At 43.5% G+C, this 16,648-nt stretch overlaps 1 protein-coding gene across 9 annotated transcripts in view; it reads right to left on the reverse strand.

Annotated features, from left to right (window-relative positions):
• The window catches only part of TJP1 (tight junction protein 1), a 195,550-nt gene that overhangs the window by 169,009 nt on the left and 9,893 nt on the right, over positions 1–16,648 (reverse strand). The window lies entirely within an intron of this gene.

The following is a 16,648-nucleotide window of genomic DNA, read 5'->3' on the forward strand; positions in this document are numbered from 1 at the left end:
TAAGTAAACTTGGTAATTTTAGTACCAAGACCTGGCGTGGGACAAAATTCTCCTTAAATCAAGAATGCACATTCAACTGTATCTGAGAGCTTACTAGAAACAATTTTTTAAAAATCCCTCCTTATGTTTTTGCTTCAGCTCACCCAGGGCAAGAGAACCATGACCAGAATGTGAGTGAAACTTCAAAATACTGATGGTCATGGCCATTTTTAAAACTAGTTAATGACGGACCCAAATGACTGATGAGCTCCTGTTTCCTTAAAAGAAGGAAAATACTGGTTTATTGTAATATTGTGTTTTGCTAATCATCTGTCCACACTGTAGGTGAATGCTACATGGTCAAGTGCATAATTGCTAGTTTAAGATACAGAATTAAAAACAAAACAATTCAAGGGGATATAACCCAACCCATGTTTTCCTAAACATCTGTGATTAAACAAGGATGTGATGACTCATGGCCCTTGTATTAAGGTTGCTCCTCTGTGACCGAGAAGTCAGGCTGGGTTGTCACTGTGTTCTTTCCAGCTCCTTCCACATCTAAGCCCCACACACCCCCTTTTGCCTCTCAAAAGTCAGCCCCACCTTGAACGACGCCAAGTTAGAACGACTAATGCAGACATCCTTGTACCACAAACCCAGCAAACTGGAGAAACGAGAATGCTCCCAAAGCTAATGACTCCTTCCTTAAAAAGAGATTTAAAATTTCTGAGTAATAAAAACTTGAAAAGAAAGTGTACCTTCACATACAACTGAAACATGTGGAACATCTAAAGTGGTTTTCAACTCCACCTACAAACATTCATTAGACACAAAAGCTAATTAGTGAAGAGTTGATGTGATTTGAGGAAGTAAAGCTTACGAAGATTTTCCTTTGATTGTAGATTTACAAAAATGTCCAACCATTCCAGTTTCTGAAACAGCTGTTAACTTCCTGTAGGTTAAAATAAATCAGTTTACGTGTGGACATCTCTGAGGTAGTATCAGCGCAGTGCCAAGAGGGAACTGAGAATTCTTACTCTCAGAAGCATCTGCAGAAATGACATCACAGTGAAATGACTACCCCCCCCCCATTCTTCCTCATTCCACGGATGTTTCTTCCATGTGCTCACATGAGACCTTTGCTCTTCCGCACACGCCCAGCGACACCTGCAGATCTCCTAGGTAACATCTCGCACTGAAGTCTCCAACGAGTTCCCAACTCTCCAACTGCCTCCATTAACCATTTCTTCTCCTTCAAAGGTTTCTTCTTCTCAAGTTTCTCAAATTTTATGCCATGTTCAGTGTTTTAATTTCCTTTCTATACTTTGTACTCACCCCCTCTGCTGCAATGATGCAATGATGGGTAATGGCTCTCTAAACCCCCTATCTCGCTCGGGGATGACTGTCAAGCATTTTCTTAAAATTCCTGGGTCTCCCGTGAGGAGCTAGTGGCTTCGCCGCACCTTCCAGAGCAGCAGGAATTGACCAGGAAAGGACAGCTGGGAATCGCCGGGACTCCAAGGCCTGCTTCATCCTCCATGATCATTCCAAACAACCAGAAACCTCAGGTTTACCATTCTTGGAATGACCCTGCCCCCGACTCCATTCCAGCAGTGCCCTCCCAAAGCCACACCTCGTCTTGGCTACCACCATTCCCCGACAACTTCTTAAACTCCTACACCCAGTACTGAAGCTCCTGTAGTCCACATTGGAGCCCCCCCAACCCCCCGAATTCCTTTTGATTTCACTTCCTCGCATTGTCAGTCTGGTCCCCATGGGCCATCATTTCAACCTTGACTCTCACCCTCTCCTCCCCTCGTCTTTCACTGCACCCGGCCTTCTAACCAGCCAGGCCCCTCTCCTCTGCCATCTCCAGGCTCAGGCACTCTGCTGGGGACCATCACACGGACTGGCCCTGGGGCAGCCATGGTCTCTGACCTCTGCTGGTCCCTCGGCCTTGCCTGCCAGTCCCCTCATGTTCCCAGTCACTTCCCTCTCCTTTTGTCCCTCAGCAGCAACCTACCTCATCACCTCCCTTTAGAATCCTCACCTACTGCCTCTTCCTCCACTGGCAATCTCAGAGCCCACTTAGACAATGAAAGTACCCCCACCCCCAACCTTATCTCTATCTGCAAATATTCATTTCCTCCTCTGCGGGGGGGGGGGCATGTTCTGCCGGCTCCTGTGCTTTGAATTCCAGCCACCCTGCCCACCCCCACAGCACCATTTTCCTCCTCCCTCTGGTATCTTCAAAGGTTCCCCCAGGACTATAGAGGCACAATACTCTCCCATTAAAAATGGCCTATGTTAACAATTATAAAGTTCTATAGAGAACATTTAACACTCCACTACCCACTGAATCCAGTGGTCTGCTCACCCTTCATGATATTATTTGATATTGTTTCGTCCCTCGTCAATACCTCCTCCCTGGTCCAGCTTATTGTAGACACTGACGCCACTGAGCCCTTCACCAAGACTCCAGCTTCCTGTGTGTGGATCCAAAGGGCCACCCCTGGCTCTCCAAACCTACGCTGTCTTCCTCATTACTGCAACGCCCATCGCCCAACTCTTGGCTTAGTTTCAGTCTGTCCCCCACATATCTGCTGGGACTGCTGCGTGACCCCGATTGCTTCATGAATATACCACACAGCAGTCCTTCATAGCTTGAAATAAAGGTTGAATTCCAAAATTGCTTTGAAGGGTGGACTAGGCACTAGCGTCAGTGCAGAGCTTCCCAAGGGGAGGACTTCGAAGGTGACCGTAGTGATATTCAGCAACGAGGTGTGCAGCACTTTTTCTAGGATGAGTTCACGAACTTAATTGTCACACCTCGTAATGTGCAAAGGAAGTAACATGTATACAACCCAACAGTGACCCAATTCAATATATAAAATGACATCTCAACACAATCGTCACGTGAGGAGTAAGTCAAGAAGGGCAGCAGCATGACCCTCTAATCCTTTCCTACGTGACACTCCTGAGAACTCAGTGCCAGTGAAGCTGTGTTTTTGCCTTGGTCCAAAATACACCTAGATATGAGAAAGTTCGAAGGAAAACATTGCTCTTTCACTCAAAAGAAATCTAATTATCCGACGCTAAATCGAGTGTTACATTAAAACACAAGTTAGGTGAATTAAAATATAACCCTGCATCAAAGCACGCCTTTCTAATCTTATGGTACCTTGCTAATATTTTTAAGGGGGAAAATAAACATTTGAACCACTTAAAATTAAGCAGTCCATTTTAAACATCCTGCGGTGAACACAAAGCATACAGTGTGCTTGTTTTACCTGACATATTAAAAGAATCACATGTATGTGGAAGCCAAGGGTTAAACAGGTTTTTATAAAGCAAACAGCAGGGACGAGAATATACTGAATGTAACTTCCAAAATGTAGACAATGAATTTTCATGCCAAAAATAGTATGAAAATGCCAGTGTTTATGAATTTCCTAAATAAAATGAGATAACTCAAAGTATATAGTTATATCAAAAGCAAAAAAAAGTAAAATACTTTAAAAGCTAGTTTACGGTCCTCTCTCTCTAACCATAATGAATCTTTCAATATTTAATACACTATAGAGAATGGAAAAACAAAGTAAATAGATGCTTACAAAGATGGCTCATGTTACATTAAAACATGGAAATGAATATGAAAATATGATTTTAAAAAGACAAAAACTAAAACCATATCTGGTATGAAGCTAGGTTTAAATAAAGAATTTCAAAAAAATGAGTAACAAAAGTTTGGCTTCTTTCTGACCGCACAGAAATCCTTAAAAATAGAAGCCCTTTCATTTTTCACCCCAAAGAATAAAACGGGGTCGCTGCTGCTGCTCTACTATTGGTTATCCTTCTATTATCAGCTCCTGACATAGAAATCACCCTTAAACAAGCACAGGGGGGGCTCAAAATCCCGCTGTGCCCGAAGCTGCATCGCTCTGAATATCAATCGCTTCCAGCAATTCAAACAACCCAAATCACTTCAAATTGGGAAGGTTTTGTCCTCTTTGATTTCCACAGTAAAGTCCAGGGATCATAAATGAGAATAGAGATGTGATGGACGAGAAGGAGGAAGAATGAAGTTTCTAACCCAGAGACCCAGCGCCCCGCCCCGCCAGGCTGTCGGTGGGCAGTTGATGGGGACTCCTGCCCCCCTGTGGCCACTGCCCTGTGTGCAGCTGGTCGAGCTGCCCTGACACACAAGGGAGAAGCTTCAGGTCTAAAGCGCTCCTGTTAAATACCACCCACCTCTGGCTGTTAAAAGATGCGGCATCAAGTCCCCAAGCAGACACCGGACCTTTCCCAGTGTCTGCTCAGTGTCTGGGACAACGGGAACACGTGACAAGTAACTTATGGAAACCACCACTCTATCGGCATGTGCCTTCCTGGCTTCTCTCACGTGGCTCAGCCAACAGGGACGTTCAAGTTCTGAGATGCTGCTGAGGCCCAATGAAATGATGTCTTTCCGGTTCACAACTACACTTTGCTGGTAAGGCTTCACTACATACATAGTTTCAGTTAAAGTGGGACATAAAGGTCACGTGAGACTTTCTTCGGTACTGGGGCAAACGAGGTATCTTAGCACTTTGGGCTTTCGGTATTCCCCCTCGGCCCACTCTGTGGTTTGGGACCCTTCCTTCCCATCTCCAGCTGCCCAGTGTCTCTCCTGGGACACTCTGGGGCCCTCTGGTTCCCACCCAACCAACGCACCTCCCGAGGCAGATCTTTCAGCGGCCACGCTCCACGCACCAGTGGCCACTTCCTGAACCTATCCTGTCCCCTCAGCCCCAGTGACAGGCTCTCGGCGCCCCTGAGGTGAGAAAGCTAGCTCCAATAAGAACATCTGGGAACAGCTGTCATCCAAGGCCACCAGTGACTCTCAGAGAGGGGCTTTCAGAACAAACAGGCCACAAGGAAGACGGGGTCTTATGACAGCACCCAAATCAGGTGCTGAGGAATACACCTTCCTATAAGCTAGGAAGTCATTACTGAAGAGACACCAACAGTCATACTTCATTCCCCCATCGCCATAGGAAAGGGAACAGTGAAAAACCCAGGAAGTGAAAGGCTTCTTTTCCCGGTTTACTTTCTCAGGCCTGCCCTACGCCAGTGTGAAGAGCTGGTGTTCTCGCCACGTGTGACCACGTGTCACTCTCCACCACGTGTCACTCTCCACCATGCACCCTGCCAGCCCTCGCGCAACATTCGCTACTGTCAGGCGTGGGGCTTCCCTAAAACAGAAAGTGCTAGAAATAGAAAACACTTTCTGAAACTTCCAGTTTTCATTCTAATGCTCAGAAGTCACATAATAGCCAGATGAGTTAAAATGCTTTCATTTAGACCGGCGGGAATGGAATGGAATCTGTTTCAAAGACAAAAACAACTAATCCTCTACATATACTTGAAATTGTATGTGTGTGTCTGTGTGTGTGTGTGTGTGTGTGTGTGTGTGTGCAGACACCGATAATTACACTATTTATTATGTTCTCCGGAGATTATTAATTCTGTTCAATAACAAATGTGGAATTCAAATGGTTCAGTTCACTGAGTGAAACGGAATGAAATAATACAAGATCATCTCTGAAAAGCTAAAGCATATCTATTTTAGATAAAAAGAATTATCTCCATAAATTTTCTCATTCAGCACACATGAAAATATTCTGTCTCTTTATTTCTATATTTGCAATCTCCTCTAGCCTGCCTGCCTGCCCCATTGCCCTTGGCCACTGTCACCAAACGTCCAAATGTCCCCCAACTTTTGCCCTCCCCCGCTCACCACCACAAGCCCAGCACCCCAGGGTGAGTTCCGCTGTGGTGTGCCCTGTTCACAGACTGGGGAAGGGGGGAGGCTGTAACTGTCAGAAATGTGACAGAGCTGTCAGTGTCCATGACATCAGCTCTGTAGATTTTGAAGCAGTGATACTTCTTTGTTCTATGACTGTACGAAAAATTACATATTTCTCCTCTCAAGATAAAAAAGAGAGGGAGGGAGATCCAAGATGGCAGAGTAGATAAACACTGTGCCTGCTTCCTTCCACGAACACGTTAAACTTAGAACTAAATTACAGAACAACGAACCTAAAGAACCACTTAAAGTCTGGCTGAACAGGAGTTTTATAACTAAGGACACAAAGAAGCCACGTGGAGACTGGTAGGAGGGGCGGAGACCCCGACCTGTCTAACACCAAACCTCCGTGTGGCGGGTGAGAACTGGGAAGGGTATCTCGGCAGCAGAGCTTTCCCTAGAGGAGCGAGAGACCCCAGCCCCACACTGGCCTCCCCAGCCCGGACTACAGGTGCCAGGAAGAAGAGCCCTCACAACATCTGTCTGTGAAAAACAGTGGGGATCCCAACCGTTGGAGTGGGACAGAAGGTGGCTGGAAACCCAGGTGTCCTCTTAAAGGGCCCGCACACAGACTTACTTGCTCGCAGGCCCTCACCTTGCGCTCCAGCGGAGGGACAGTAACTCAGGGGGTATTGGAGGCATACGGGAGCAGACTGAGTTATGTTGCTTCGGGTTGAGGGCTGGAGGACAGTTCCCATTTCCCTGTGAGTGGACCTCTTCCTGTGCAGCCGGCAGGCGGCCTCCACCTTTAATGTGTTGAGCCCAACCCCCCCATGCTTACGGCCAAACCTGAATCTGGTCTGGTGAGCTCCACAGCTCTGCCCTGCTGACTCACTGGGACCCCACCCCACACAATTCCCCCAACCTTAGAGGAACTTTCTCCAAGAGCAGCCAGCCCCACTGTGGGGACAGAGTCCTAGAGAGCCAGGCTCTCGGCCCCACGTGGAAAGGTGCTGGCTCGGTTATTGGATGGCCATCAGCTGTAATCAGATGGCCATCCGTTGTGGCTGGGTGGCCGTCAGCTGTTACCGGTTAGCCACTAGCCACTAATGTAACTGCAGAGGCTACACTAGTGGGTGGGTGGGTTGGTTGGTTGGTTGGTTGGTTGGCAGAGAAGCGGACGGCAGATTGCGGCTCCTGCTTCCTGTGTCTCCAACCCTGCCACCAGCGAGAAGATAGTGGTATGACTCCCCTATCTATGGCTCTGTGGGTGTTGCTTTTTGGCCTCACCATATCCTACGTTCTTATGTGGGGAGTGGGACCAGAGACCCCGCATGACACCCGTCCACATTGCACGTTTTCTTGAAAAGCTATCTAAGTTCGACAGACCCTAGCCAGGCAGTAACTGGCCTCGATGGGCTCTGAGACTTTTGCTGAGCACATCCAGGGTCAACACTGGCACCAAACCAGAATTTACATTAACCTGGTAACCACAAGTCTTCCCAATCTAGTGACTCCGAGACCCTGCCTTACCCAACTGGTGTATGGCACGAGGCTTTATCAGTGGCTGAAACTTAAGGGCCAGCAGGTGGCAACAGGCCTTAGGGTGTCCTGGCTTTTGGTGGAGCCACCCCAGGCCTGGTACTGGTGGCAGTCCTCAGTGTGGCATGGCCTCTTCCACACACCTCCAGAGTTAGCAGAGGCAGTGAACAACCGTGGACGTTCACAAAGCTCTTTCCAGGTACTCCACAACCAGTTACAGGCACTGGGTGACTTGGGCCTGCACCAGAACCCCTGGCAAGAGGCCCCAGAACCAACATACTTGGAGGTTGGCTTCAGGCCACAGCAGAGCTCCGCACAATTAGCCCCACAAGTGGCACATGCAAAGGGTGGTCTCAACAGGCACCGGAGCATGCCGGGGTGAATCAGTGGAGAAAGCCCCCCTCCCCTCTCCACCCCACACAGCAGCCCATAACCTGTGGACGTGGCCAATCATCTTACTCCACAGCCAATCAGCCTGAGGGCCAATCCCACTCATTCATGTGCCAACAGCAACCAAGCCTCAACTATAACAGGAGGGCACACACAACCCACAAAAGGGACACTCCTGGAGCACCTGGTGCAGGTGACCAGGGAGACTGTGCCACTGGGCCCCACAGGGCACCTATTACTTAAGGCCACCCGGCCAAGACTGGGAGACACAGAAGATCTATCTAATACATAGAAACAAACAGAGAGGCTGCCAAAATGAGGAAACAAAGAAATACGTCCCAAATGAAAGAACAGGAGAAAACTGCTGAAAAAGAACTAAGCAAAATGGAGGCAAGCAACCTATCAGAGACAGAGTTCAAAACACTGGTTATAAGGATGCTCAAGGAACTTAGTGAGAACTTCAACGAAGAGCTAGCAAGCATAAAAAGGACATAGAAACTATATAAAAAAAGAACCAGTCAGAAGTGAAGAATACAATAACTGAAATGAAGAATGCACTAGAAGCAATCACCAAGAGATGACATTAAGCAAAGGATGGAATCAGTGAGTTGGAAGACAAAGTAGCAGAAAACACCCAATCAGAACAACAAATAAAAAAAAGAATTAAAAAAAATAAGGATAGTTTAAAAGACCTCTGGGACAATATCAAATGTAACAACATTCGCATCATAGGAGTACCAGAAAGAGAAGAGAGAAAGAAAGGGATTGAGAACCTATTTAAGGAAATAATGACAGAAACCTTTCCTAACCTGGTAAAGGAAATAGACATACAAGTCCAGGAAGTGCAGAGAGTCCCAAACAAGCCCGAACAGGCCCACACCAAAATACATTATAAATAAAATGGCAAAGGTTAAAAACAAAGGGAGAATCTTAAAAGCAGCAAAAGAAAGGCAACTAGTAACTTATAAGGGAGCTCACATAAGATTGTAAGCTGATTTCTTAACAGAAATTTTGCAAGCCAGAAGGGATTGGCACAAAATATTCCACATGATGAAAAGAAAGGACCTACAACCAAGATTACTCTACCCACCAAAAGTATCATTTAGAATCAAAGGGCAGATAAAGAGCTTCCCAGACAAGAAAAAACTAAAGGAGTTCATCACCACCAAATCAGTATTATAAGGAATGTTAGAAGAACGTCTTTAAAATGGGGGGTGGGGAGATCAAAATTACAAATGATAAAATGGCAATAGCTTCATGTCTATCAACAATTACTTCAATGTAAACGGATTAAATATTCCACTCAAAAGACACAGGAAGGCTGAATGGACAAAAAAACAAGACCCTTACATCTGCTACCTACAAGACACTCACTTCAGATTTAAAGACACACACAAACAGAAAGTAAAGATATGGAAAAAGATATTTCATGAAAATGGAAATGAAAAAAAAAAGTTGGGGGTAGCAATACTTACACCAGACAAAATAGACTTTAAAACAAAGGCTATAACAAGAGACAAAAAAGGACTCAATAACCCCACTTCTGGGAATTTATCTGAAGAAACACAAATGCTACTTCGAGGAGATATGTACATCCATCTGTCCATTGCAGCATTGTTTACAATGGTCAAGATGTGGAGGCAGCCTGGGTGTCCGTTGATGGAAGAATGGATATAGAGAAGGTGGTACATATATACGGTGGCATTTTGCTCAGCCAGGGAAGGGAATGGGTTCTTGCCATCTGCAGTGGCATGGATGGACCTGGAGGGTATTGTGCTGAGCAGAGTACGTCAGATAGAGAAAGACAGATGCAATGTGATTTCACTTATATGTGGAATCTAAAGAACAAAATAAACAAACAAATCAGGAAAAAAAAAAAAGATTAAAAAGAAAGGAAAAGATAAACTTGAGTTCCGGCTCCTCAAATGACCACTGACTGCTAGCCGGTCCAAGATACTTTTGGCCTCCCCCAGCTATTTAAGGCCACATGTATCGGTGGATCAGTCACTCCCTTCTGGAAACTGCCCTCCTCAGCTTCTCTGACTTCTGTCCATGAACTTCCCTGCTTCTCCACTTCTGATTGCCCTTGAACTGGCAGTGTTCTCTGGCTGTAGCATTAGCCCTCTTAGTTCACAAAGCCACACCAGCAGCAGAATCCTTTTTTTCAAAAGATATGGTGTGTGTCTCGCATTCACCCTCCAGCAGAACAGATAAAAACAGTTACTCAGCGGAAGGGGAAGAGGGAGGCTCAAGACCCACCCGACCCAGCAACAGTGTTTGAAGGAGTTACTGTCAGACCAGTTGGTCTCTAGTCTTATCCTGGAACATAGGAGTCTGTACAGACCCGTGTTAAAGAACTTGAACACAGGCTATGGTGGGCACCATGGCATGGTCTGGCATAGTTTATCTGTTTTGCAAATCAGGACACGTTTTGCAAGTTGTGGTTTCTGTTTCCATTTTCAGTGCCCCTTCACATTTATTTACTTAATCAAATCCCTTCATTCATTGAACAAATATTTATATTGAGCTCTACTAAGCCCTTAGCATTATGCTAGGTATTACGAAGCTATATCTAGTTTTATGACACATAATGTCTTTGACATTAGGGAGGCAACGTGTAGCCGTAAATTATAATAGAAGAGATCTTGTAAGGCCATACTGTAAAAACAAAAACTTCCTTGAGGGAAGAAAAACATGGGGAACAATTTGTTTTGGATAGACAAGTTTTTTAGAGTTAACTGAAAATAACACTTCAGGTACAAACAAAATCTTTTTGTATTTTAACCATCTGACTATATTTTTTTTTTCTAAAATGTATTGCACACTTTCCTGCCTTCTTGAACTGAACACAATTTAGTGACATATGATACAAATTTCAGTTGTGTAAATCTAAATTATGAAACATAAAATATAAAGTACCACTTCAGACACAAATCTGAAATTATGCAAATACCCCAAATTAAAAATAAGCATCGAGAATCACATGATTTCAAACTAGCAGGCTGAGTGAACTATAACTTATGAACTATAACCAAATCACTTTATCTAGAACACAGAGATAAGCCACCATACTTTGTGAGTCCTATGGAAAAATTAGTCTCCCCACTGTATGAATTTTGAATTATGTAGAGGCCTCAGAAACATACTACTTTCATAAAATGCCATGATACCAATTATAATTTAACCTACTGTGGCATTCATTTTCTGGTTTGTATGGCAGTGAGTTGAAGACCTGCTGGGGTTTGCAGGTGGATTACCTACAAAGGTTCCTCCTTCTTCCTTGTCGGCAGAATCCCATTTGTATCCCAGGTAGCCTGGGAAGGGCATCTCCTCTGAAGTAAAAGGGCAAAGCTTCACTGGGAGGAAGTCTGAGCCTTTATTCTGCCCCCTTCTTCTTGCTGGAAATAAATGAGGGCAGACCCACAGCAGCCACCCAGAGACCACAGGAAGAAGAGCGTGAGGACAGAGGCCTAGAAAATGAGGGCAGCCTGGAAAGGTGGGAAAAGCTGGGTCTCTGAGGACATCACAGAGGAGCTGTGCCCACCCTGAACTGCTTAAGCCCAGACTCCTACAGGAGAAAAAATTCCTGGTGGTTTATTTTAAATGAATATAATCCAATCAACCAAAGACACTCCTAACTGATACTGGAGGACTATTTGCTCCCTCTCCAAACATATTTACCATGCCTTTTACATTCTGATAGCTGTTACTGGTGGATGTTAAGACATTTGCTTTGGTCAAAGAACCCAGCTAAGCATATCAATGCATGGCACTCACCAGGCTAGAACCTGGTCCAGGAAAAGGCCCAATGAGACATAAACGGAAAGCGGGGAGGAGGGCTTTAGTGAAGGGTTTCCATGCTTGTGAGAGACATAGAGACTTGCAATCTTCCTGGCTTCATTCATGTGGATGTGAGGCCCAGAACGGTTGCACCTGTCATTTTATAAGCCGACTTCTGAAGTCTATGCAGACAGGAGAGTAGACCCAAGATTCCCAGGAAAATGGGACTGGAGCCACTGGATTCAGTTAGTCCTGAAGATCACCTCACCTTTAGCCTTCTACGAATGTGATTTGATAAATGGCCTTAATGTTTAGGACACTTTGAGTTAGTGTTTTGTTACATGCCATCAGAAACATTCTAACTGCCTCAAAACACGAAAGACCTGGCCACCTTGAGACCAGCCAGTTGCTGGAATCATCTCCTCCACTTCCATCACCACCACCACCCCCATCACTGTCACCACTGCCACTACCTCCACCATCACCGCCACCAGCACCATCATCGTCACCACCTCCACTATCACCATTATCATCGTCACCACCTCCACCATCACCATCACCATCACCACCATCATTGTCTCCACCACCACCATCAGCAGCACCATCATTGTCACCACCTCCACTATCAGCAGCACCATCATCATTGTCACCACCTCCACCATCACCATCATCGTTGTCACCACCTCCATCATCACCATCACCACCACCATCATCGTCACCACCTCCACCAACACCACATTGACCTTGACTTGTCAAAAAATGTTTTCATCACTTCCTAGTGCTCAGGCACATTCCTCATAACAGAAGTAAACAGAGTGAGTTGGAACTTCACCTGACTACATGCCAAATGAGTTACATTACAGCACATGTCCTCTTGCTCCTCAACCCCCACTATTTTAACATTTCGTGGTTCCTTAGCTTTTCTCTACTCGGCTGCAATAGTCACTGAAGCAATCGGTGAACCAACAATCAAACAACAAATGTTGAATGAGCATAAAATTAGTCATCCTTAGTGTTTTGGGGAATACAAAAGACATATTCCGTGCCTCTGAGACGCCGATGTACATGATACCATCAGGACACAAAACATGCACTAAGAGTTGAGTGCACAGTGAGGAGCTCAGCTGGTGGCACTAGGGACAGCACCTACAATGACACAGAGATATGTTAAAGTGAACAGAAAGAGGCCCAGATCACTGGAGCCCAGGGTGAAAAGAGCAGCTGTGCACCCCGAGCAAAAGGGAGCCCACAATGCTCACCGTTGTTTCTTCCAGGACCTCGTATGGGTGAGGCGGGTGGTGGAGATCAGAGTGGGAGAGAGACGTGGGAGAAGTGGCCAGCCCCTCCCACTGAACTGGGAAGCAGGCTAAGTTGGTATTCAATGCCCTTTCCCAGGTTGTCCCTCCACCGTGTTCTCATCTCTTAGTGCCCAGCTCCTGCTTCGCTGGTCAGGGACCCAAGTCATGTCAAGAAGAAAGCAGATGGAGTTTATAGTCAAAGTCAAAGGGATATTTAGTTTTGAAACAGGCCTCTGGGGTCTCTCAGCCTCTCAGCGATCTCATACTTGGAGATTTTGAGGGTGCAGGGAGGAGAAGAAAATTTCCATCACTGATATCTCCACAGAGTTACACATATTTTCGATGAGCCTACACGGGGACTCCTCTTTACCAGGAAAAAGAATTTCTTTTCAAACATGAAAAATTGCTGTTCATTAAAAAAAACACAGAACTATTATTCAGGCAGCAGTGAAATGTGACTTATTAGTCCCAAAATGGATGCAAATGTAACAATATCTTATTATCACAAATTTCCCCTCTCATGATAAAAACTCCTCTAAAGGTTTTGAAACATGTATCATTTTTGCCCAGTGGTTCTCAATGTGACAGAATCCTCCTTTCATCCAAGGCTAAGGGAACAGTCATAAGTTATTAATTGGTTCACTGTTTCTACTTATTGTACCTGAAACTTTTTGTAGTATTTTTCGGTTCGCAGAAAAAGAGAAAACTAGCAATCTAGGTTAATACCCACAAAGAAGGAAATAAATGACTTAAGTCTATGCTCAGAATGAACGAATCTCACCAACTGCCTCTCTTCTCCCATTTTAGGGGGGAGGTATAATCAAGAGACGCTGTAAAATTTCAAGTAATCTGTTGAATTTTTAATTCTTTGATGATACACTTAGGAACTGAGAGAGAAGGGACAGAAGGGAAAATGCAACCCAATTGTTCCAAAGGGGCTAAGAGCCTAGAGTGAAAAGGGATAGCTAAGTAAACATCATCAACTAACTCTAAAGATAAAAGGTTGCTTTTCTCCTTGATAATATTTACATGTAAATATATATATATATATATATATATATATATATATATATATATATAATTGATAACAATATTTATTATCAACATATCACTTCATCACCCCAAGGAAAAAACAGAACTTGTCACATGGTTTATATAGCATTTTACCCACTGAAGTGTGAAGAAAGGCTCAGGTTTTCTTGGCAAAACAAATCTTTGTAACACTTGACCATTCCAGGCTGTGCCTAAGAAAATTTGACCAAATATCACTGAGACACTATCCCAAGGACCTAGGGAGATTGGATGGATTCCTGTTCCCTTCAGTCAACTAAGATGTCGATTACGCTGCAGGGTTCCAGAATGGACCAGGAAGCCCGTCCCATTGGAACACACAGAGACGCTGAAACAATCACCTCTCCCCAGGAGTGCAAGGGCAGCAATCTGATGCCAGGAACCCAAGCCAACAGTCTCAGCCAGAAATGGGGAACTTATTAAAACCCCCAGGAAGAGCAAGGGGACCTCTTCTTCCTCTTGCGGTGTTCTTCCAAAAGCAATAAATAATTGTATTGTTTTTCTTAGGCAAAGCTAAAAGTAAAATGGAAAAAAATATCAATGTTATTCTGTTGGTCATGAATATGTGATATGTGCCGGTGACAGCAGATTATGAACTAAGTTTAAGTATTTCTATTTTAAGGTTTTCTATTTACTTTGCAAGTCAGGGGAAGCCACACATTTAATAAAAATTTGTACAAATTTTAAAATAGTATACAATGTGACAAAATGTTCAGTCTTTTTGAATGAGACCATTTATGAAGAGATACCTGTGGTAGCTATGCTGTTTCCTAAAGGGAAGAAGGATCGTGTCTTCCTATAAAATTGGAAGTCATTATAGACTCTAATCTATGTTTTTTAAAAAAAGACAGAATTTTGAAAGTGGAGGGAAAATAATTTTTTTAGCCCTATGCTAAAAATACTATATGCCCCTATGTACTTTGGATATTACAGAATTAATTGTCATAGCTTATGGTAGAAAGTGAGAGTAGCAAGCTGGTAAACTTTTAATTTTTTTCTTGTTTGGAAAATTTGTTTATTGCTTTTCTACAAATGCAACATGCTCATTGTAAAAAATTTTTAACAATCTAAAAATGTCCAGAGTAAAATAAATATAAAAGGCTGCCCACCAGCCATGACTGAGAGAACACCTGAGAATGAAAATGAACTCAAATTGCAAAAAACCCAAATTGACTGCAGTACTTCCATTTCACGAGTACATTCCTATTGCTGACAGATAAATGAAATGTCACCACACCAAAGTCCGTGGCCTTTTAATGCACTGTTTAGAAAGAAGAGCAACCAAATCACAACACAGTCCATGGAGTTGAGTAAACAGTGACACCAGTACACATGGCCCTCCCTGGAACTGACCTTCCGTAACCTCAACCGTACCTCTCTGTCAACTTCAATGTCAAAATGCCTTCCCTCCAGGGGCGGCCTTTTGGCTCAGTGGTTAGAGCGCAGTGCTCGTAAACACCAAGGTCGCGGGTTCGATTCCGACATGGGCCAGTGAGCTGCGCCCTCCACAACTAGTTTGAAAAACAACCACTTGCCTTAGAGCTGATGGGTCCTGGTAAAACACACTGTTCCCCAATAAAATTAAAAAAAAAAAAAAAGCCTTCCCTCCAGAGGCTAAGACACTGAACTTTTCAGAAAATGTCAAACAGGAAAGATCATCAAAAAGAAAGAAATTAATTCTGCAGACGGCACCTGAGTAGTGTTATTTTTATTTTTTCCTTCTTGGGCTGTGTACTAACTTCAACCAGATCAACTCTTTCATGAAACCAGACAGGGAATACACTCTCAATTTTCAAAAATTCATCATGGTAAAAAGATACCTCTATTCACCAAATTTACCTCACAGTTAAGGTAATCTATTTTTGGGAAACCAAAGGCAACTTTACATGAAGCAAAGCTTTTTTCCTGTCCTATTTAAATAAATTTTAACTTCTTTCCCAACCGCAATGATTGTTTGCGCAAGTAAATATATTTTATGACATGCCAAATTAATTAGTTATCTGATTATGCTTCAGTAATGACAATGTCTTAACATCATATAAAAGAACCTACGAAATTTTCCATTTCCATTTTTATATCCCAACAAATAATTCAAATTTGTTTCTCAATTAATTCAATGTTTCACTTTTGAAAAGCAATTCACTTTATTTTAAATCCTACTTACTTACATTTTCTTCATTCACTTTAATTGTTAGGTCTACTTGGCAAGAATTGACTGCTTTTTACCTTTCTTTTTCAGGAAGCTTAAATGTTTTCCGATAGGCCACATTTTGCCCTCTTATGTCTTGTGCATAAAATGTGGTTAAGCACGCTTTTAAGTAAAATAGAGTAAACTATTTTAGTAAAAATAATTACTAAAATTAAAAAAAATTAAAAAGTAAAAAAACAGAGTGTCCACATTTACTCAACTTTTGTTCTCATCAATTATAGGTAAAAGATGCAGAAGTCATAGTCTCAGAAAGGAAAAGCTTTAGTTTCATACTTTGTCGTCACCTTTTGAAATAATAATGGTCAACCGTACTTTCATAATTCAGATTTTGTCAGAGCTCAAAGGGGAGAAATAAATACATCTGGTCGACTAAGCATCCTAAATGTCCGTTCATTTGCCACTGAACCCTACAACACATAAATGTGAATAAAACCTTCTTATGGCAAAGAAAATTCTAGTGTTTTCTTTATGGCGTTGCATTATCTCTTATGTACAATTAACAGGAAAGGATGGGGGGCCGGAAAGTGCCAGTGTCCCTCCAAAAACATGCATGAATTTATCTCATATGCGTATGAAAACCTGTCACTAAGC

The sequence above is a fragment of the Rhinolophus sinicus genome, chromosome 13, assembly GCF_057876585.1.
Source record: "Rhinolophus sinicus isolate RSI-liver-muscle chromosome 13, RSI-T2T, whole genome shotgun sequence".
Taxonomy (NCBI): domain Eukaryota; kingdom Metazoa; phylum Chordata; class Mammalia; order Chiroptera; family Rhinolophidae; genus Rhinolophus; species Rhinolophus sinicus.